Source organism: Apis florea, unplaced genomic scaffold, assembly GCF_048593485.1.
Source record: "Apis florea isolate Af1SG1 unplaced genomic scaffold, ASM4859348v1 contig_3798_pilon, whole genome shotgun sequence".
NCBI classification, from domain to species: Eukaryota; Metazoa; Arthropoda; class Insecta; order Hymenoptera; family Apidae; genus Apis; species Apis florea.
This window is the reverse complement of record NW_028256860.1, coordinates 1,845,720-1,868,164: the sequence shown is the minus strand read 5'-3', so window position 1 is coordinate 1,868,164 and position 22,445 is coordinate 1,845,720. Positions and strand designations below refer to the sequence as shown.

The window sequence follows — 22,445 nt, the reverse complement described above, 5'->3', positions numbered from 1 at the left end:
ACTGCTTCCACCGATCCTCGATCTCCATTATTTTTACGACGCCGTGTGGCCGAGACGTTTGTCACGATTTCGAACCGGTCGCGAACGGGACGATGATTCTCGCTATGACGTTGTCTGATCGGTCTATTAAGTTTTCTGGATGATTTAACGTGGAAGGTTCTGCGGTCTCCACAAGATGCCATTTGATTCATTTTTATTTAATCCGTTGAACGTTGATTTAATTTGAAAACCAATTTTCTACTTAAATTCGATTTCATTTTTTTTCCTTCAAAAATAAATAACAGATGTTACGTGTAAAAATTCATATATTTCTATAAAGTAACTGATGTGAATTCGTGTGAAGTGATGGGGAATGATTCCAAGTCTATTACATATTGTGAAAAGAAGAATAAATTAATTATTTTAATAAATAAGAAATAGTCAGTAATTCTGAAGAGAGTGATATTTTTCAAAGAAAATAAGAAAATGCAGTTCAATAATAATACTTTAAATCATTAAAAAAAAAAAAAAAAAAGAAACGAATTAAATTATTTTAAGTTTTAGAGAAGAATTATTATAATATTTTTAATCTTTGCACAGATTACTTAAAAACTGTTTCTCTGTTTAGTTTATTTTTCCAGTTGATTATACTTGATAAGAATGAGAAGTACGTAGAATTCGCACATAACTGGTAATTTAAAGTTGAATTATTAGCCTGAAGATGAGGGAAGTTCACGGGAAGATTCATGGGACGACGAGACTGCAATTCTCTTAAGAAGACAATAAGACGTCATGCATTTTGTGTGCCGTTCATTTTGACCACTTTATGATGTTATTGTTGTGTCAGCTTTTATTAATATAAGGACAACTATATTTGACAGAAGTACTTTTTACAGTGATTTGTGTTTATTTAATATCGATGATTAATAATAGTTCAATATTATTTTCAATTATACATATCAAGAAATTTTTATTACAAAAATTAATTACTATTTATTAAATAATATTGTATTTGAAAGACATTATTTAACGAGATACTCCATGATAAATCTATTTTTATATTTTTGATCGTTAAAATAGTGTCTTTTGTATGACATAATTAAAAAGATGAACCAAGAGGATATTATTATTTTATGTATTTTATCAAGAAATCAAGTATCTTTGCTCGATATTCAAAAGGATGGTAAAAATGCCAACAAAAGTTACAAAATATAATTAATTGAAATCGAATAAAAATTTAATCTTGATAATGTACACTCCTCTCTATAGTTTTTATTTATTCTTCATCCTTCATTCAATTGTACAAATATATACCACCAGCATTCTAATCGTATTTTCAACACAGTCATCGTCTTATTTGGAGTTAACGAATGCAACGCCATCTTGCATCCATTTTCACAGAAAACGCTCGTAAATGGATTTAACCATGAACAAGGTTGTCGTCGTAAAATACGAAGATAAGTGGCGGGGAACATGGAGCTGACAAGCGAAGAAACGAATTAGTCTCTTTAATTATCGAACCCGACACAACTCGTGTTCTTCGTTCTTTTTGTTAAATAAGTTCAAACGAAGACACTCCGTTATCGATGCAGAAGATCAGACATCCGGATTAGGTGAGAATTAATAGAGCACGTGAAAGTGCGTGTTACATCTTGCGCGCAAGCATGTTTCTTCAGATTATTTATCCACTTTAGATTACTCTAGTGAATGTATGACAGGCATATTTCACCAGTGGCGAAGTTTCCATTTTATTTCCAAGAATCTCTCTAATCGTGCTTTTCTGCGCCTTTTCATATGTTTATTCAGTTTGAAATGAACCACGTGATTCTGTCGTGAGATTAAACGAGTTACAAAGTGACTATTCATGCATTTGAACATCTGCGAAAAACTTGATAAATCCATTGTTATTGATTTTCTATTTTTCGCATAATCTATCTAGTGATCACTAAAAAGGAGTACTTCTAATTCTATGTGGTCCATGAATATTTAATATAAATAAATATGAAATAATTTATAATTTTCTGAAATAAAACCATTGTTCAAACAGACTAGAATAAAATCTATGTTCACTTGTATTAAACAGAAGAATCTTAAAAGAGTTAATCTTTAAAATTGAAAAAATGACTCTTAATAAGTTAGAACTCAAAGTACTTCGTTTCATGATATACTTATAATTTAAATAATAAATAATAATCTATCTATGTCAACTAATTAGATTTTTTTAAATTATCATTATATGAATAATGAAAATTTCTATTCATCATCATTATAACATTTAAAATTCTTCTAATCTTCTTATAGTCTCCAGTCTTTAATTTTCCTTTCTCTATTTTTTCATCAATATAATATAAGATATATTAGATGTTTCGTCTCATTTTCTCGTATTCTAAACGAAATTTTCCTACAAAAGCAGATGTTCTAAGCAAATTGAAGCTAGAGAGGGTCTACCAATTCATTTAGAAGAGGTTGACTCGATATATAACCTCAAGGGGTTAATAGCCCTTCAGTTGGGTGTTTAAATAATTTACAGATGTAGGCCGTGGTCGGTTCGATCGTTAGACTGACAATTAGCGAGGAAGAATTCATTGCTGGCCTGGATAGCTCAATTGGTTAGATCGATCATTGGACGATGAAAGGTCTCTGCTCGTGTCCTGCTTCGACAAATCTAATCAATCGATTCTCTCTGTTTCTGTAATTTTAAAAATTGATCTCCACGCTTATCTCTCGGCGATTGATCGTTTCATTTTTTCTTTAAATTCCCGGTAATGGTCGGTTTTTACGGGCGGAAAATGGAAGATAGTGGCATTTTTCTAACGTTAGGGGTGAAAGGAATTATCGATGGCCTGGATAGCTTAATTGGTTAGAACAGTCGTTCGTTGAAGAAAGGTCCGAAGTCAAGTCTTGGTTCAACTGATTCAGCAAATCCAATCAATCGATTCTTTCCCTATTTACAGAGGTCTAAAGTAGAACTAATTCAGTTCATAATAGTGATTGACAAGCCATAAAAATGATTACATTTTAATTCACAAGATAGACGTATTTACATAATTATTTTCTTACTTATTAGTAGCACTAATTAGTATTAGCACTAGTTTAGTATTATAGATTCTGGTTTTTAAATTAAAATTCTTCAAAATTTTTAAATTTCTTAATATGAACATTTAAAACGATAGTATAAATGATCCATTTAATAAATATTTGAAAGTTTTTAAATAATATGAAGATATTTTTCAAGATTTGTAGAGAGTCGATTAACTATTTTTCTACGTTCATTGTATTTTTTGGACTTGTTTTAATTTAAACAAAATCTTCGTTGTATTTAAATTATATGAACTTTTAACAATAGATTATTATTTTACTTATCTATTTCTAGCACTCATAATTTTTTATACCATAATGCAATAAAATCTTTATATTTTTTTCTAGTTTCTAATTAAATATCATATTTCAGCATCTTTTATAATGAAAGTAAATGAATTAATTATATTTAGTAGAAAAAAAAATTTCAACAATGAATGTATCTTGAAAAAAGATTGTTTCAATGATTTATACAGATAAATAAAGATTTATGTTTTGCCTTAAAAATATAGCAATTTAATTATCTCATATTTTTTCTAATTTTTTTAAAAATTAATTGTCTGATTGTCTGGCAACTGAGAGAAGACATGGTAACTGGACCGTTTATCCTATAAGTTAGCTTTTTATTCGTTTAATTAGAATTCCGATGATGAAAGAGAATTATAATTAAAAGATCGAGTTTCTTCGAATGAAAGCAAAAGATCGTGATAATTAAATGCACCGACGTTAATAAACACCAACTGTTTCATGAAATGGAGTTTCTAAGGAAGATACTTTGAGAAATTGTACTTGATCATATTTCTTCTGGTCACACATATATTCTTCTCTTCCAGTTTTTTGATCATTTATAAATACGAATAGGATATGTCGTGAATTTAAAGTTATCGAGATAATTAATATCGAGACAACAATCGAGTTTTATGGATGTTAAAAATAAATTTAATTATATTCAATTTAAAAGATAAAGAGAAAATATAGAATATTACATTTTTATTTATTTACACACCCTTGTTCGAAAGTCTTAAGATATTGATTTGATATTTTAAACAATAAAGAAAACTTTAAAACACTGATATAAAAATAATTATATTATAAAAAGAAATGGTCTTTAAACAAAATATCAAATTTTTATTAGAAATGTCTTAAGAATCGTGAAATTATTTCGATGAATTATACTTTAGATTATAGAATTTTATTAGACTAGTAGATATTTTGTTTTAAGATATATCTTAAACGTGAACTACCGCCGTATATAAATTTCAAATGTAGCTAATTATATTATTATAAATTCAAAAGTGATTTCTGATGGAACACCCTTTAGTATGTGTTGATTATACTGATATAAAATCTTAATTAGCTCATAGTTTATCAAAGTTAAAACATGCATCGTGATTGTTTAGCTAAGAAATCAGTTAAAACTCGCCAATTAATCCCAACATTGCAAATCTGATGAACTTCAAACACTGTGTAACCGCGGTACAGCAACGAGAATAACCAAATAACCGCAGGAAAAGAGGGAAACAAGAGTCATGTATACATAGGGTGTTTCGTTAAAACTTAAAACTTTGTTGTGTCTTTTATTATTTTTCGATTTTTTTTTCATCACTTTCAAATTTCAGAAAAAAGAAAGAAATTAAAAAAAGGAAAATAATCTTACGATAATGATATCTTTATTTTGGCAACGAAATCATATCCAAATTTCATGTAATAAATTTAATCAATATTGTTTCTTGAATTTTCAAATGTAAATTTAGAGTTTGTTTTAAAACTTTTTTAAAATTAATTTTAAAACAAATATTTTCTAATATTGAAAAAGTTTCGAATCCAAAAAAAGACATATAATATAGTAATAGATAGCAAACGATGCTTCTTCAAAATTGGAATATTTCTTAACCTCAAAAATCTCGATTCCAATCCTTCAACAAAAGAATTCGCCAAATACTTTAATAACCCAAGTTCAAAATACCGAATCCCAAAGTACAAATTCCAAACGAGAAATCTCTAATCCACTTATAACACGGTGAACAAGATCCAGAGGAACGAGCGATCTCGCGTCAAATTAGCGTTACAAATGGTACTCCGCGATCCACGACATAACCTCTTCCCACTTGCCGAGGCTTCCCCTCGCTCACTTTCCGTCCTCTAAATCGAAACGCAACTGTTGCGCGGTATTACATTTTCACGGATTTCAAGAACGGAAGAAACATTTCAATTTAATCGCGGGGGGCAAAAGCACATGCCGAACAGAAGCCTAGCGAGTTGCTCACAGTTCATGATTCATTCGTGGATCCACGGCGGACGGGTGTATTAATCGGGTTCGCGCGAAACCTGTCGCCTACCCCTCGCCGCGTACCATCTTTTCCGTGGAAGCTCGCGGGAATTTACGAGGTGCACACAGGCCCACAAATCTGCGGTAATAACCGTGCGTACGCATCGGCCGCGTATATCCATCAGCCGCTCGATACGGCATCTTGATAAGTTGATGGCTCGCGCGCAGCTCGTGTTGCTCGTCGAGGCAACAGCCGCACTTTTCCCCGAACTCATCGTGCTTCCGTGTGTTCCCAGTATCGGCATGGTTTTTAAAGCGAGATGTGTTCACGCGAGGTTAAAATCTCACGATCCTCGTATCGATTTATCCAGGCGGGGATAAAGCCGAAATTTGATTCACTCGTAAGTAAAGTTTAAACGCGAGATCGTTGTGGAAATATCGAAGATTTTTTTTTTTCTATTTAGGGGAAGACATATATATATATATAACGCAAAGTAAATTTTATTTCGATATGTAATAATGCTTAAGTTGATAATTATTTATTGTTTATAATTATTCGAAAAATAATATTGGAATTGATATTAATCTCTTCAGGATTCTTTTTCTTCTTTTTTTTTTCTTTTTATTATTAAAAGATTCTACAGTGAAGAGATTTTAATTTTTTTTTTTTCTTACTTGGAGTAATTTTAGTTTAAGAAAGGAAATTAAACGTACATATACGTCAAACATACGTGTTTGAAAAGATTAAAAAGTATATTTTCAAAATATTATTTCTTTCTATGTAACGAATATTTCAATTTTATCGTTAAAAGAATTATTTATTCCAAAAATCTATTTTCTTCAATTAGTCCTAGTTAATTTTCGAGCAAATAATATCCATTGATTTTTCTTCTTTTTTATATTTAAAAATATAGAATCTACTATAAAATGAAATGCAATTATTTGGCAATCGTTGCAAAAATTATAGATTAGACTGAATCTGATTCATTCCATCAATGAAATAAAAAAGACTATTGTCAATCGAATAAAATTCTTTAACGTATAAAATGATTATACATTAATAATTTTCTTTAGATAAATTCTTAATTAGATTTACTATTATTTACTATTATTATATAATTAGAAAACTATGTTATATTAATTATAATGAAATTATTTTTAATAATAATCTTTTTATTTCTAAGAAATGTTACTCACGAAGAGATTAATTTTAAAAATATTTTAAAATAGAATGCAAACGCAATATTCCTTCGGGGTGGTTATATTTTATAAAATTATTAGTAACGCGTAACCGATAATTTTTCAATTATCGAAAAGTACAAGGTACATGTTGACAGATATATACCTTTATTTTAAACGTATTACGTAACATCTGATCATTATGCATCGGATTTCTTTTTTTCATTAACCTCGAATAAAGTATTATTGCAAGACGAATGATTTATTCTGCTCTAGATAATGATTAAACGCCATATCCTTCGAGGATAATTTCCAACGCAATACCATAATTTGTGAGAGTGTACAGTATGTGCGGGGATATTATTGGGTGCCTGATAATACCATATCTCCTAGGATAATGCGAATTAAACCGTGTTACCGCTTATTCATTTTCAAGTGGAAAAATTGAAACGTAATTCTAGTCTGTCGAACGAAATTCGTGTGGTCTCTTGACATTCTTGCGAAATTGTAAATCGTGGTAACGATTTCAGCAATTGTAAAAAAGTATAGCTCGTGTAACATTTGTACTCGTCATGTACTTACAATCGACTTATTGAAATTTCTAATTATATTGTTTATTTTTTTTAAAAATATAATAAATTCACAATAAATAATTATTAGAAATAATTAGAAGTAGAAAAATTCAAGCTTTGTCATAATTCTAAAAAGTTCTATTATCTAATTATTTAAAACTTGATAATATATAAATAAATTACTTTGAGAATTGAGAAAGTGATTTGGAATAATTTATGAAAATTATAATTATAATTAATATTATTGATATATATTTGATATTAATTTAAGATTTTTGGATTTAAATATATTCATTTCAAGCTTTTATTAACAATTTTTACATTTACATTTATTACTAATTCTTTCTGATAATAAAACTTTATTTGGTAAATATAAATCACGAATATAATCAATCAGTATAAAATAGTAAAAACAAATATCGACCAATCATTTTTATGCTTCGCCGTTTTTTTTTTTTAGTTTTTAGATTTACATAGCCATCAATTGGCACTTCCAAAATACGATGTCGTAAATTCCTTTGAAAATAAACCGAGAATCAAATTATTCGACCATGAAAAAATATCTTTACGATCAATTTTCTCGAATCATATTGATGATGACGAATACGAATTGATCATTTTATCATTTATCAACTAGTCTTATTCTATTGCATCGATATCATTTTTCCATCACAGAGTTTATCTTTTGATTAATCACGAATTCATTCGTAAAATGTTCGATTTTATTTAACTTTAAGGTATATTACTTGTTTGCAAAACGTACGAAAAGATTAAACGTGAATTTAAGAAGATGTTTTTCGAGGAGTATTCCATCTTACTGTCGCAAGTTTAGTATTCTGCCACTAGAAGTTCTCTAAAATATACGTTTTGAGACCCTAAACTCTCTAGAGAGCACTGTCAGGTAAACTTAAGTCTGGAGTACTTGGTCGAGAAGCGCATAAGAGCAATTTCGCGACGTAAAGCAGAAAATCTTGTATATTTTACTCTTTTTTAGACGTGCCCTCGAATACTTCGGTAGAAAAAACGGAATACTTTATAAAATACTCTAAGCATCTTGCGTGACATTCGCGTGCAAAATAAAGTGTATGATTATTAGTGCGTACAAATACTAAAAAATATTATAAATATAATAACCATCGTGCAAAAAGTTATTTAATAATAATTTATCTTCCTATAGAAAAAAAAAGTTCTTATAATTTCATGAATCTTTAAATCTATTTTAAAATTCATAAATTTTAAATATATATATATATATATTACAGAGTTCTGTTTTAGGAAAAATTTTTTCTATCGAGAATAATATTTTCTTTAAATTGTTGATATTCGATACTTTTTTAAAAATATATCAATTATCTAATTATCAAATCAATAAAATTTACAAGTGACAAGTAATCAATCCCAAATAGCCTCCACCAACGTATTCAATAGCAAATAAATAAAAGGGACCATTGAATTATAAATCATCATTTATAATTAAAATTATAAAAAAACATATAAATTAAATTTAGCAAAATCAAATCAAAAAAAACGTAAAAAAGCGCGAAAAATCATTAACGTGAACACACGATTCGAAATCCCTTCGAATCCCCCCAACGAGGAATTACACATCCGCCAAGAGGAAGCGATACGCTTGATAGAGCCCTTGGCAAGGCTCCCCCTTTGCAACGCGGTAGTTCACGGGGCAACAAGTCCCGTGGATCCGCGACGGAGCGTGTATAAAAACGGCCAAGGAACAACGACGGAGAAGAAAACGGGAAATAAAGAGGTGGAAAAACACGAGGGCCAAGGTGGTGGGGTGAGAAACGTAGAAAGGGGGGAGGCAAAAAGAGAAACTTAGTCACGCATACAGAAGGAAGAAGTGAAAGGCACTCGTATCTGTGCATCCACGGGATAGAATGGTATTTCGAATGGTCCCCCCCCGAGGTTTAAAAGCAGACAGAAGAAAAAGAAAAAGAGGAAGAGAGAGAGAGAGAGGACACTGCGGACAGGACGTCTCAGGAATCTTCGAAAACGTCGCTGACTAATTTTCAGACTCAGGTTCCCTCTTCTCCACCACCCTTTCTCTCCTTCTCCTTCCTTCGCCTCCTTCTCTCACTCTCCCACCCTCGTCCGCCGTTCCTCTTGCTCTCGTGCGCGCCGCGATAAAAAGTCAATTTTATACCGGCGGGCACCCGGAGCTAATAGCGTCTACCCGCGGGGCACCGCTCGAGCGGACGCCACGAAACTATGTTTCGATGCCCGTTCGCGGACTTTATGAGCCTTATAAAAATGGCACTACGCAACCACGTGCGCGGGGAGGGGGAGGGATTGAGCGGAGGAGACGACGATTCCGGGGATCTCGTCGAGGACGGGCCCCGAGAGTGAGTCACGGGGGCGGCCGTCTCGACGCCGCGATCTCCAGTTCGAACAGAAATCATCGCTTTCGAGGAATCTTACCTTGTCCGCATTCTTCCGTCGTGAAATTTTTCCCCTTCTTACGTTTTTACTCCCGGATCGTGGAAGAGTCTCGAGTTTTGATCTCTGTGATCGATTGTATGATCGTTTAGATTAGGGATGATTAGAAAAAAAAAATATATATATATAACGTTGATAAATATAATGAATAGAGGAAATTTAGGAAATCCTAACAATATCGAGAAGTTAGTTTGCTTAAACAAATTAGAAAAAAATTTGTTAGAATTATCGTAACATCGATCGTAAGCTATTATAATATATTTTGAATCAGAGGATAATTGTATAAATCTTTAATAAATAAATTAATAATGAACAACAATTAAGATTAGAAAATTTTGTCTTTGGCAAAATCGATATTTTCCATTTCTGCCTCCTCTGAAAGTCGCGATTCGTCCAATGATACTTTCCATCGTTTCTCGATCGGAAAGCGTGGCTGATGCGGACCTCTGCCGAGTGACCAGTGTGTAACCATAGCTTTGTACGAAGCAATGAAGGGGTTTCTAAGGAAAAAGGGAACGACCAGAAAGAAAGAAAAGGAAAAAAAATAAAAGAAAAGAAGGGAGAGAGAGAGAGAGAGAGAGAGAGAGAGAGAGAGAAAGAGAGAGAAAATATACAACACGAGCGAAAGGGAAAGAGGGAGAGGGGGAACAGAAAGGAAGAGGAATAAAAAGAGTGAGTTCGTGAAGTCACCTGCGTACACGTTCGTAGCAGGTACTCAAATTGCATGGCAACAGCACTCGCTCAATCACTTTCTCCCCTCTCTTTTCTTTCCTTCCCTCTTGTGGCATACCTGTCCTTTTCTCCCTCTCGTAAATTCTCCCCTCGAAAGGTTTCGTGGTACGTGCAGATGCGCGCCTACTCGTGAAATCAGTCAAGGTCCTCCTGCCAACGACGAGAAGAAAGCGCCCCTAACCATTCAGGGACGTACGCAAGGGATGCTTCCGGATGCTTTGACTTTCCACAAATCGCAATCACAACTCGCGCTTATTTCTTTTCCTTTTTTTCTTTCTCCTCCTTCTGTGCGGGGCAATTGGTTTTTCCGCCTTGTCGCCCATCGACAGCTCGACAGAGTTGTTTTCGAATTTGTTGTTTCGATTTTTTTTGAAAATATGGATAACGTTCGATACGTGTTCGGTCGATGGAAAATCGATACAAGTGCGTTTCTTTTTTTCTTCGAGAATGAAAATGAATGATGTTCGATATCGTTTATATTTATATAAGTCGATTAATATTCATTTTAATATTTATCGTTCGTATATATGTATGCGTGTGTTCGAGTAATAGGAAAAAAATAATGCAGTTCGTTGTTTTTTCTCTTCATAAAACAGATTTTCTTTGGAAATATTATATTATGGCCTGATGTGATATTTAAAATATATTTGTTACGCTTGATGCGTGGTCATGAATATTCTTCGAAATTTATTATACATAAAAATTATTAAACTTTATTAAAAGTAACGTTATATTAACGTAGAAATTAAATTATAGGAAAATATATATCTGAAAATATATTAATACACGTAACAGTATCTTTTAGCAGATAATATCGAATTTACGCTTGCGTTAAAATGATTAATTAGTTTCCTAACTCATTAAATTATAGCGATGTTTGAGAAACTTCGAGCTATTAGATTCATATCTAATATTCATTCAATTTTGTTCAGTTTAGTTTTTTATCGCAAACTTCCACTTTCGTTTAGAGCTAATTAATACATCTTAATTTTAGAATAAAATCAAAATACATGTATATTTTTTGCGGTCTTGAATTGTCTAAAATTTATCGGTTATAAATCAAAAGCAACTAACAGAATTATAAGTTCAATTAGCTTTGCTATCTCGACCGAAAAATTTATTGCTTAATTCAACGCAACAAAGTAGTAAATATATATACGTTCTGAATAAAATTATAATTGTTCTTGCGAAAAATTGTAATCTTTATGACGTGTGAAACATAATTTTTACTCTTTTTCTTTTATTCCTGTATAAGATTAAAAGATATCTATTGAAAAAGCGATATCTTATTCAAACCTAACGCGGAATTAAACTCCTTTGTTCAACACTTTTCATTATTATTGTAAATATTATAATTATCAAAATTATAATATATAAATAATTTATTTTTATTCAATAATTTAACGGCTTCTCTTGAGAAAGAGGAGAATTTTATGAATTCCTCTTCTTCCTATAAGTATTAATTTTAATAATTTAATTTTAAAAAAATAAAACTAAATTTTCAACAATTTTTCATTCAATTTTTATAATAAAAATAGATTTCGATTCGACAAGTGAAAATCTCTCGGAACGGGCATAAAAATAATTAATATTATCACGAATAAAAAAAAAAGACACAGGGAAATATTGTTTATTCCTCGAGAAAGAAAATTTTCACGCGACTCGTTATATCACAGAGTGTACGGTTCATTGAAAACGCCAGCGCAGCTGAATAATTCAACGAGGTCAATCTTCTTAAAGGATTAGCGGGCTTAGGGTGGAGTAAGGGTGCAAAGAGCAACCGATTAATCGATTATCGAAGACAATAGCGTGGATAGATGCTTCTACGGCGATTTCCCCTGATCACTCCCTCTCCCTCCACCAGTTAGACTCGACACGTTCCACAAAAGGAGATTTGAAAGAAAGAAGAGAGAAGAAATTTGTATCTGCGATGTCCATAGAGGTGTGCACGTATATATCGCGGCGAGTTCATTTCCACGCCTCGAAATGCATAATTGAAAGACGAGGAGAGCATCGTAAATAACCGCACTAATTGTTTCTAGCCTCGCCAATTTCCTGCCTTCTTGCACGTCCGTTCCCCTCATTCATGTTTGGCCTCTTGCTCCTCTTTCGTCTTTTCTTCTTTTCTCCCTTTTTTTCTTCCCTTCTTCTTCTTTTTCTTCTTCTGTTTTTTCCCCCTTTTTCTTTTGCATCGTCATCTTCTCCTTCTCCTTCTTCTTCTTCTTCTTCTTTTTCTTTTTCCTCTTCGTTGGTGCCTCGCAGCACGCCGAAGCCACTTCGCGTCGCTCGTGTCTCTTTTTCACTGTGGCCTCTCTGCAGGGATTAGCTCCGTCTTGTATCGTACTCGTTGTCATCGTCTCGTCGTGAAAAATCGCGTTTCCAAACGTTGGAGGATGACTAGAATCGCACATTCAGCGGGTTTTTATCGACAGATTCGTTCTTTAATGGGAAATTTATGATATAGATTCGTAACATCTTTTATTCTTCTCTAACATATAATATTGTGTAATTAATATGCGATTTCGATTTTTTTTTTCTAGACATAAAATTTTTTTTTCGATATATTATAAAATGAATTATCAGTAAAAATATTTCCTTCTCGTGAAACGTGCATAATTTATGCATTTGCTTAAGCATTGAATTAAATATAACGATTATATATTAATATTAAGTTAAAGTTATTATATATTATTATCAAGTATTAAGTAGATTAGATAAGAATAATTAAGTAAGGAATAGAATAATAATTATAATTTAAAGTAACCCATCCTTCAAGTAATATTATTTAAGATAAGATAACGCAGTAAAATCTTGTAATAAAAATTTACTTTAAATAGGCTCCGATGATATTAATCCAAATTCACTAATTCTTTCTTCTAAAAGTGCACACAAGTCTGTCCCACAAAAAAGTTCCACCCAATGAGTTTTGTTCTTTGAATCGATCGACTGAAACAGTACTCGAAGCGGATCCATTCTTTTCTTTTTTTTTTCTGCCTCCTTTCGTGCGTAATGCAATTACTAAAGTTTCCTGCGATCGTACACTCGCTCGCCGATATACACACGGATCGCCGGATGTCTAAGCTTCGCGAGACGAAACATCGGCGTAATTATAATGCGAACGTTCCACCATTGGAACGACTCGAACTGTTTCTAAAATGTTCCTCCGCAAGATTCGCGATATACGTGCGTCCGACTGTCTCTCTGTTCTCGGGTAGATGACGGTTCAAGATACCTGCGGAGGGAATAAGATACGTGCAGAGGAGTGCAGTGACAAGATGTCATTATTAGGTAAAGGTGAAAACGGAAATCAACGATTAAGGGTTGTTACATTGGAATCGAGGAACGGGTCGCGTTTTTTACGATCGATAAACAGTGTAATTGTAACTGGTTGGTCTGACAATTAGCCATGTCTGCGTGCCACTGTAAAAAATTCGTATCGTTTCCTGCAATTCCGAGGCGTTTCCCTTTTTTCCCCCCCTCTCTCTCTCTCTCTCTCTTTCTCCTCTGCTGGAGAATTGAAGCGAGCAGAATGACATAGTAAGTAGATAATTTTCGATGGATCCTAGAAATCGAGTTGAGGATCGCTCAAAATTTTCCAAATACTTTTGCAGAGTTATGGATCGAAACACGATTTCGAAATTTTTCTCTTCTCCCAATAAATATTCTATTATCATGATATTAGATAGTATAAAATTTTGACAAATTCAAATTTAGATTAATCTTAATCTATGATATAACATATATCATTATGCAAAATCACGCGTCAATAAAAATCAACACAACCTCGACCGGATTATCATTATTTGTATAAAAATAAAAACATCCTGGTTGAAAATCATTCTGATAAGTGGCAAAAATCAGAAGCAGAAATTATAGAAATTATTCGCAAACTTCTTCGAAATTGTTGCGATTTAAAGATCCCGGTTTAAAAAAAAGAAATTTTATTCGAAAGTCTCGGAACTGGAATATGCACGGTGATTTTTTTTCTTTCTTTTTTTTTTTTTTTTTTTTACTGGTTAAACAAGTTGTAATTTTCGCGTGACGAGGATTTACAGTAATACCAGTATCGACATTCGAACGAGTTGGACTTGCCGTGAGATTAGAGGCATTCACGCGAATGGAAATCGGTCTTGAAAGTTACAATTGCACCGGTAGCCGATCTTCCTGTTGCTCTTCCGTCATTACCACTACGGACTTTTCCAGGTACCGCTTTTCTTGCGTGAACCGCCATTGGGCGCGGTACTGGGCTATCATTTGCCTCGTCGACTCGTATACGTACCGTCAATTTCTTTGTAATGTTTTGCACAAAGTGAAGCTTTCTCACGACAACAGTAAGCAAGATGAAATTTTTTACCGTGGGTCATTAACGGATTCTTGTGCCTGTTCTCAGTCACGTATCAAATTGTACATTTCGTGTAATGGACGAATCTAATGCTTCGAATTAGAGTCTGTTTCTCACGAAAACAGTATAGAATTTCTAATAGAAGTTCTTTAGCCGTTTAAGGTCTGAATTATTTTGCGATTATTCTTCAAACAGTTTTATAGTTTAAACACTTGAATTGAATTGAATTTGATCGAATAATGAATACAGATGTTAGATAAATTTGAAATTTTTTTTTGATTCAATTTGATGTGCTCAATCAATTTTAAGAACCCATTATTTTCTTATATATATATATATAAATATTTAACTGCAACTTGAAAACTTAAATTAACAAATATTAACGTTACATTGCATTACATTAAATTACGAATCGCTTCAATTTTACACAAATATACAAAATAACGCAACGAATAAAGTTCAAATCAAAGAAATGAAACCCTTGATACGTTTATGACTTTGAAACGGGCAAAATTTTAATCGAAATTAAGAAATGTACCACTAAAAATTACTTCGATCCAGCTACTAAATAATAAATTATACACCCGTCATCGCACCGATCGTCCGAATCGAGGGGGATATCGATTTACGGTTTGGAACACCGATGCACAAAAGGCGCAAGTTCGGCCAGGAAACCGGATGGCGATGCCCCCGTTAACTCTCGTCGAGCGACAAAGCGGGCAGTTCTGGCTGAATAATAACGCTGCGGCCTCGGCCCGCGTTTGTCCAGCCGCGTTTGCGCACCTCTAATGGACGATCGTGGCGGGCCTCGTGCAGCGTAAGCGACGTAAGCCCCCGGCACGTAAGCCTAACGTAATTGAAGGCTAGGAATGCGGACGCACGCATGAGGTAGCAGCCGGTAGACAGAGCGCGCAAGGGGATACGCTTTTGCCGCGCGGTGCTACCGCGTGCGTAGCCCATGCCTCTGAAACATTAATGCGCGTGTCCCTGTTACGGCGGGGCGTGCGTGTGCCGCGCTACACGTTAATTAAGCGGACGAAAACAAGCGGCGGCGGTCCGCTGGATGGCGCGGAATCGGATGCAATTGGTGGTGGAAATGATACTGGAATCGACGATGGAGACGATGGGGTTGGGAGGAGGACGGTTGAGAATAGATGTTGGATTTGAATTTGAAGGAAGGCGAATGTTTGAGGAGATCGTTGTGGGGGATTGTTGAACGAATGTTTGTCTTTGTGGAGTTGGAAAGAAAGGATGAAGGAACGATTGATTGTTGTTGAGGGAAATGCATGTTGAAGGACGGTGACCGGAAGCAATTGCTGAACAATCTGGAGGAAGTTAATTCAGTTGTTGGTGGGTAGCCATTGATGAAAAGATGGAGGAGGAATGTTGAATACGATTGGGATGGATGTTGTTTGGAAGATAAATACCATTGTTAAGAGGGGAGGAAGATTGCGTTATGATTACTTATGGGATAATCATTATTTATAGGAAAGGACAATTGTTGTTGCATATTAAGGAAAAAGAAATGAGAAATAATTGTCGTTGAAATGTGTTTGAAATAATCGATCAGTTGTGATAAAAAAAGAAGAAAATTGTAACAATACTAATTGTTGTTGGAAAGGAAGGAATCAAATTTAATCGTGAAATAATAAAAGAAATTTTATAGATATTGAGAAAAAGAAAAGGATTCGCTCGTTCGTCGAGTATTATTAAGAAACAATAAATAAATAATTGGATGGATTATCTCGAAAGAGAGAAGTTAGATCAATTTTGATAGGGTAATTTCTATTGTTATAGAAATGAGAATTATTAATAGAATAGAGTTGTTTGGAATCTACTTAATCTACTTTGTTCCATTAGAATTGTTGGAGACATACAATCATAAGGTAGATTTGATTAGATCAGAATTAGTTAAAGTAGAAAATTTTTATTTTCGATGAATAAAATTGAATCGATTATCTTTGGTGTATTGTTGTCGAATAGAAAGAAAGAAATGGAAAGTAGAATTATCACAATTTGTTTTACTGTTATGATAATTTACAATAATTTCATAGCTAGATAGATCGAAATTCGTTGATATGACCTCGCGATAAAGCTTGAAAAAAATTCCCTGTATAACAATTAATTTGATTGGTTCTCGCTCTGGACAGGAATATTAAATAAAGTAAATTTGATAAATAAAGTATATAGATATACAGACAGGTGTGGAAAGTTAGATGCAAAGATAGGTGTGGTACTACATGAATTCGTATATATGACTTCATATCCTAACCTATAATAGAATAATATTTTTACTTAGTTTATTATATGTAACTTATAAAACTTATATGTACATATTATACTATTATATATGTATTCGAATAAATACTAAAAATAAAGAAGAATATTTTTGGAATATATTTTCATATTTCATTAAAAATCACAAGCTTCTTTTCTTTCTCAAATACAATGAATCTTATTCCACATTATAATTAAAGTTGTGTGATAAAATTAATATAATAATAGAAATATAATATAATTTAGATATAACATTTATATATTTATGTCATATGTGTACATATAGCTATATGTTATATAAATTTCTTTCTTTTCCAATCGTTCAGCAATATTAAAAAAGAATGTTAAACCAATACGATAATTATAGAAAATAAAAGGAATAAGAAATACGTATTCCATAAGAACAGGGCTGAGATTACGAATCTTACGTTAGACGTGTGAATCTCGACTTTAATCGAAGTGGTCAGAGGTATTAATTAGCCGAAGTAATCAACGATGTCAAGGGATATTGCTATCGGTGTGAAATGAGTAGGTCGGTGATAGCGAAGTAAGACGTCAGACCTTTTTCTCTTTCCTTTTTTCTTCTCATCGTTTTTTCTCGAGACCAAGGAGACGATATATCGTTCGAAGTCGCGGAATGTGATCGCGATACGTTTGTACGGGCATCGGTATCAATTAACGTTGCTGCAGGTATTAATTAGTATTAACGGCCGTCTATGTATGTCGAGGAACGTATGCCTGTGCATATTCCAAACCCGTATTGATCGACTCTACGTTTCGAGAGGATCTCTACGAGCGAGTGTCTATCGATTATTATTCTATTTCAAAAATTTTTAAATCGATATGACTTTTTTTTTCAAATGTGTTTCTTAATTTTTAATTTAATTTTAATAAATTTCAGAACGTATATTATAACGGAAAATTAATTTTTTCTTTAGGATATGATATTCCTGATAATATTCTTGACTGCCAGAGGGGTGTAAATTCTTTGTTTGATCGAAGGATGTATTTAATTACTTTACTTCATAACGATAGAACAATGTTCTATATGCTCGAACTGTGAAGTAAATAACGGCATCTCGAGAATATTGATTTCGATAATTGTTTTTTTTTTTTTATATTTTGCATTTAAAATATAAACTTCCATAAATTATCGAATTGCATATTCGTGCATGAAAGTTATAAATAAAATATAGATGTAATGAATAATAAAAACGTCTGTATTGGAAGAACGAGGAGAGGATTCGTGAAGTTAAATATAAATCAATAAATAATTAATAAGATATATTTCTACAATTTTGAAATTCGAATTTTCACTGTGTAATAAAATAATATTGAACGAGAAGATAAAATTGAAACAAAATACCATCGAAATATGAAATAAAAAAAGGTTTCACCCTTCGTTCCATTATGAAAGAAAACATTTTTTTCAAGATCAAGCTCTAGCTCCTCCAATGATATCAATAGACCGAGATAAAATGAACTCTCAACGATACACTTGAGACAGAGACTGTCAGAGTTCCGAATACTTGTTGTGATGTATCCACCTCGTTTGCTTTTCCTCCTACGCTAGATTAACGTGCAAAACAGGAAGAGCCACTTGTCATAGATTGGGCGGCCCTTTCGTGGACACGCTGTGGCCCTAGTCGGGCTAACAGCCGCGCAACCTACATATTGACCAACACAACACCTTCGTCTCAAAAAGAACACGTGTACGACACGAGGTCTTGGACATCGTGTGAACACGATCGTGTCCAAGACGCAGCTCAACAGGAAGGAATGTCAGCTCTAATCGAGAGATTTATATCGAATAGAATGAAACGTTGACCCTTTTAGAAACTCGACCATCTTGGGTCTTGCTCGAATGGTGGAATAGGGAAATCGTTTAACAACGTTGAATTTTTAATCCGAATAATTAACTAGAAATGGGAAATTTCATATTTAGATTCATTAAAAATTATATATATATATATATGAAATTTTAATCGATCTCGAGAATTCTTTGAATTTATAGAATTAGAGTCATTTTTTTGATTCGTGTAAAAATCAAAAGATCGTGGATTTCAAAACGCTGGCGAAAAGTTTGCAAGTTTCTCGATAACTCTAAATCTAATCCTTTTTAAAAAATCGTCAAAAGTTAAACGTCTATTTAATTTTCAATCGTAACTTGTTACCTTTCCCAGAAAAATACTTTCATTTCCTTCTTTTTCCATCCGAACTGCAATCAGTTCGCTTAATTTAAAATCGTCTCTCGTAAAATAGCTCAAAAAAGAAAAAATGGACATCCAGCAATTTTCCGCGGCATCGTCGACACGTGCTCCCCTCGATCCTTTGGATCGTTTGTAAATATACGAATAATCCGGCGCGAGTTCCACGGCCGATTAGGCTTAAGCAGAACCTTCGAGAGCGGATCGCCGATTAAGAGGAACCGCGCTTGGGCCGATAATTCTTTCACATTGCGGACTCAACGATCGATCGATCGTGCGCGGCCAAGCCGATCGAGGCTGACGGGATTTTAATGCGTTCCACCGCGTGATCTATAATTGTTCGATGAAACGGCCCTTTCAGACGTCGACGATTGAGCGATTCAGGCCTGCCCCGCCGATCGCCTCGGATCTCTCGCTCGCTCTTCGTCCGTGAGCGTTCATTGTTTGGTCACTTGATTGCTAATGGTATCTTGGGACCGCGTAATGGTACGCTGTTACATTTTATTGATGTGTTTATGCATTTGCTGTGTGTAGCTTGTGGCTTTGGCGAGCTCGGTTATTTAACGTTGTTTTATTTAATTCATTTTGGAGGAAGCAGCTGCGTAGATTGTAATTGAAGCGGGGTATGTAGGGTACTGTTCTGTTGGATGTGGGAGGGGAGGGCATATAAAATGTAATTATCGCACGTTCCTTCTGATAGAGTATTTTATGCTTCCTTGGGGGCGTGAATTAATTTGAGTTTTTGTTAATATTAATGCCGTTACCACGCGCCACTGCTAAATAAATTTGAAATATCCGGAATAATTCAAGCCGAATGTCTTGTAATTATTAATCGGATTATATTTGGTAAAAACAAGAATGATAATTTACGGGAAACTTAACGTTTCATTACTTAGAAAACTTTCATCGTCGTAATTACCACTTACAATCGTCTAAAGCGGATATTAAATGCTATATATATAGAAACAAAGAGTCAACAAAATTAAAGGCATTACATATATTTGAGCAAGTTTCGATCAACGATTCATTTTCTCTCCTGCAATACCCCCCTCGCATGTATCCAACATTTTGTTAAAAATGATCAAACGAATAATCGATTAGGAGTAGATGGCGCGCTTGAGAAAGGCGGAATCGTCACATTTCCAACCCACCGTCTCCATTTCCTACGTTTATCGCTGGGAAAAATATCGAGATTATGCAAACGTTCCCCGTAACGATCCGTTCCCGATAATCGCTCGCATTCCCCTCGGTTTCTTCGTGGGGCCGCGTGAAATCGATATGAAATCGGATCCGGCGTCTCGATAGTGCCCCCACGATCGATACGGTGGTCGGAACGCGGCGTAAGAATGCGGCTTCGATCGATATACATTATCAAAACTGTGGCGCGGTGCAAGTGTAATATCAGTTAGTTGTGTCTTCGGCGTGCATCGAAAGACAAAACAACCGGGGGTGGAGGAGAGCGTTCACGGTTCGTGAGCGGGACCGTAGGAGAGGCGACGCTGGCCTCTGCACCAGACGTGACGAGATAAGCAGATTAGCGCCGCTACCTCGAGTTATCAAAAGGGGACGGGGCCGCCTCTCTCGGGGGAAACAAGAACTAGACGTTTGAAATTTGTTGATATATACGTGCAGGGTATCTCGTCCCCGTATGTGGGACATTGTATTATACGTTGATTAAATTTTTATATCGGATAAAGCTCTAGGGGAGATTAGGGTAGTAAGGCGAGATGCTACGAGGACGGTGGAATCTGCTGTGTTATTTGAATTAATAGGGGAGTTATTATATTTTTGTGGGAGATAGTATGTTTGTTCGCAAAAATAATTGTATTAACGATTGATTTTGTTGTTTAAATTTGAGCAAACTTTTTAATGTATCGATAATTGCAGATTGCTAGTTCTATGGCATCTATAAATTGTTTTATAAATTCTTAGATGTTTTCAATAATCGTGCTAAATATGCATGTTTAAATTTTGTCGGTATCGTATATTGTATATTATATGAACGTGTGCAAATTCGAAAAAAATAGTTCCTCGATAATAGAATATTTGTATAATGAAATTTCTAATATCAGTTTTGCTTAATCTTGTGTTAATGCAACATTTTATTGGAAACCTTTTTTTTTTTGACAGTACAAGTAATTGCATATATTTTTACATGATATGTAATTATAAGAAGGAATTTTAAAAGCGTGTTGAATTTTTTTTTTCACGATTTTTCTGACTAGGATTAACAATGTTGCAAAATTTTACGCAAATCGCTTCAAATTTTGTAATAAATTCATTTACATAGCTAATATTCCTAATATTACGCATAGATAATGCTTAGTACGAATAATTGAGGATAGCAACGGTGTAATTTTGCTAGGAAAAAAAAAAAAAAAAGAAACGCGTAGGCAAATGAACGATTACCGATATTCAAAAGCGGAAACGCGCTATTGAAAACTACTTACACAAGGCTGACGTAAGAAAGTGGTCTCAGTTCAATAAACCTTCTTCAACTGACTACGAGATTGTACATTGTACCGTATATCCTTTGAATAATGAAACAGAATATAATAATGATTATCGATATATATATATATATCATTTCAGTATTTTTATATTGTAAGAATTTATCACTATTTACAATCTTTTTCAATCTTAATCTTGATATTTAGATTAATTATTACGTTTGAATTATAGTAACAAAAATGATTACTATTAAAAAATCATCTATAACTCTAAGATTTTATTATACAGAATATAATTTCGACATTATTATCTATACAACAGTAAAATAATTAGAAATAATCCATCGTTATGAATATTAAAAAAATATTGATCGTATAATTATATTTGAATATTTTATCTTTTACAGATTTCTAATATCTTTTTTTCATTTTTCACAAAAGATTAATTCATCTTTAGAAAATCCCTGTACGCTTATATTTCTTTCAATTTTAATATAATATACTTAATATTAAAACAATTTCTCCAATCTGAATGACCAAAAATCGAAAAAATCGATCATGGATATTGATTTTTATTAATACTAATAAGCATCGAATACATATTTCAAAAAAAAAAAAAAAAAAAAGTCCAGCTAAAACTCTTTTTCGTCTCTCCAATCTTTTACAAAAATTTACAGACGTATCATCATCTGCCACAGAATGGGAAATCCCTATGACAACGTAATGTACACATAATAATCACGAACATTATAATATGTTGAACGAAATACACGCGAAAATTAAAAAATCAACATTTCTGAATTATCGAGCACGAACAACCGTAACACGCGTTGAAATTTCGAAAATTTCTTGCATCCTCCGTCCTCCATCTGCATCTACTCCATCTCACGGTAGGGATCCCACGGA

The 22,445-nt window shown here is 33.4% G+C and overlaps 1 long non-coding RNA gene across 1 annotated transcript in view; it reads left to right on the top strand.

The window, feature by feature from the left end:
• The first annotated feature begins 1,480 nt into the window (after positions 1–1,480).
• The window catches only part of LOC147656314 (uncharacterized), a 36,821-nt gene continuing 15,856 nt past the window's right edge, over positions 1,481–22,445 (top strand). Inside the window, exon 1 of the long non-coding RNA XR_015294645.1 lies at positions 1,481–1,592. This is a non-coding gene — a long non-coding RNA (uncharacterized LOC147656314). The remainder of the gene's footprint in view (positions 1,593–22,445) is intronic.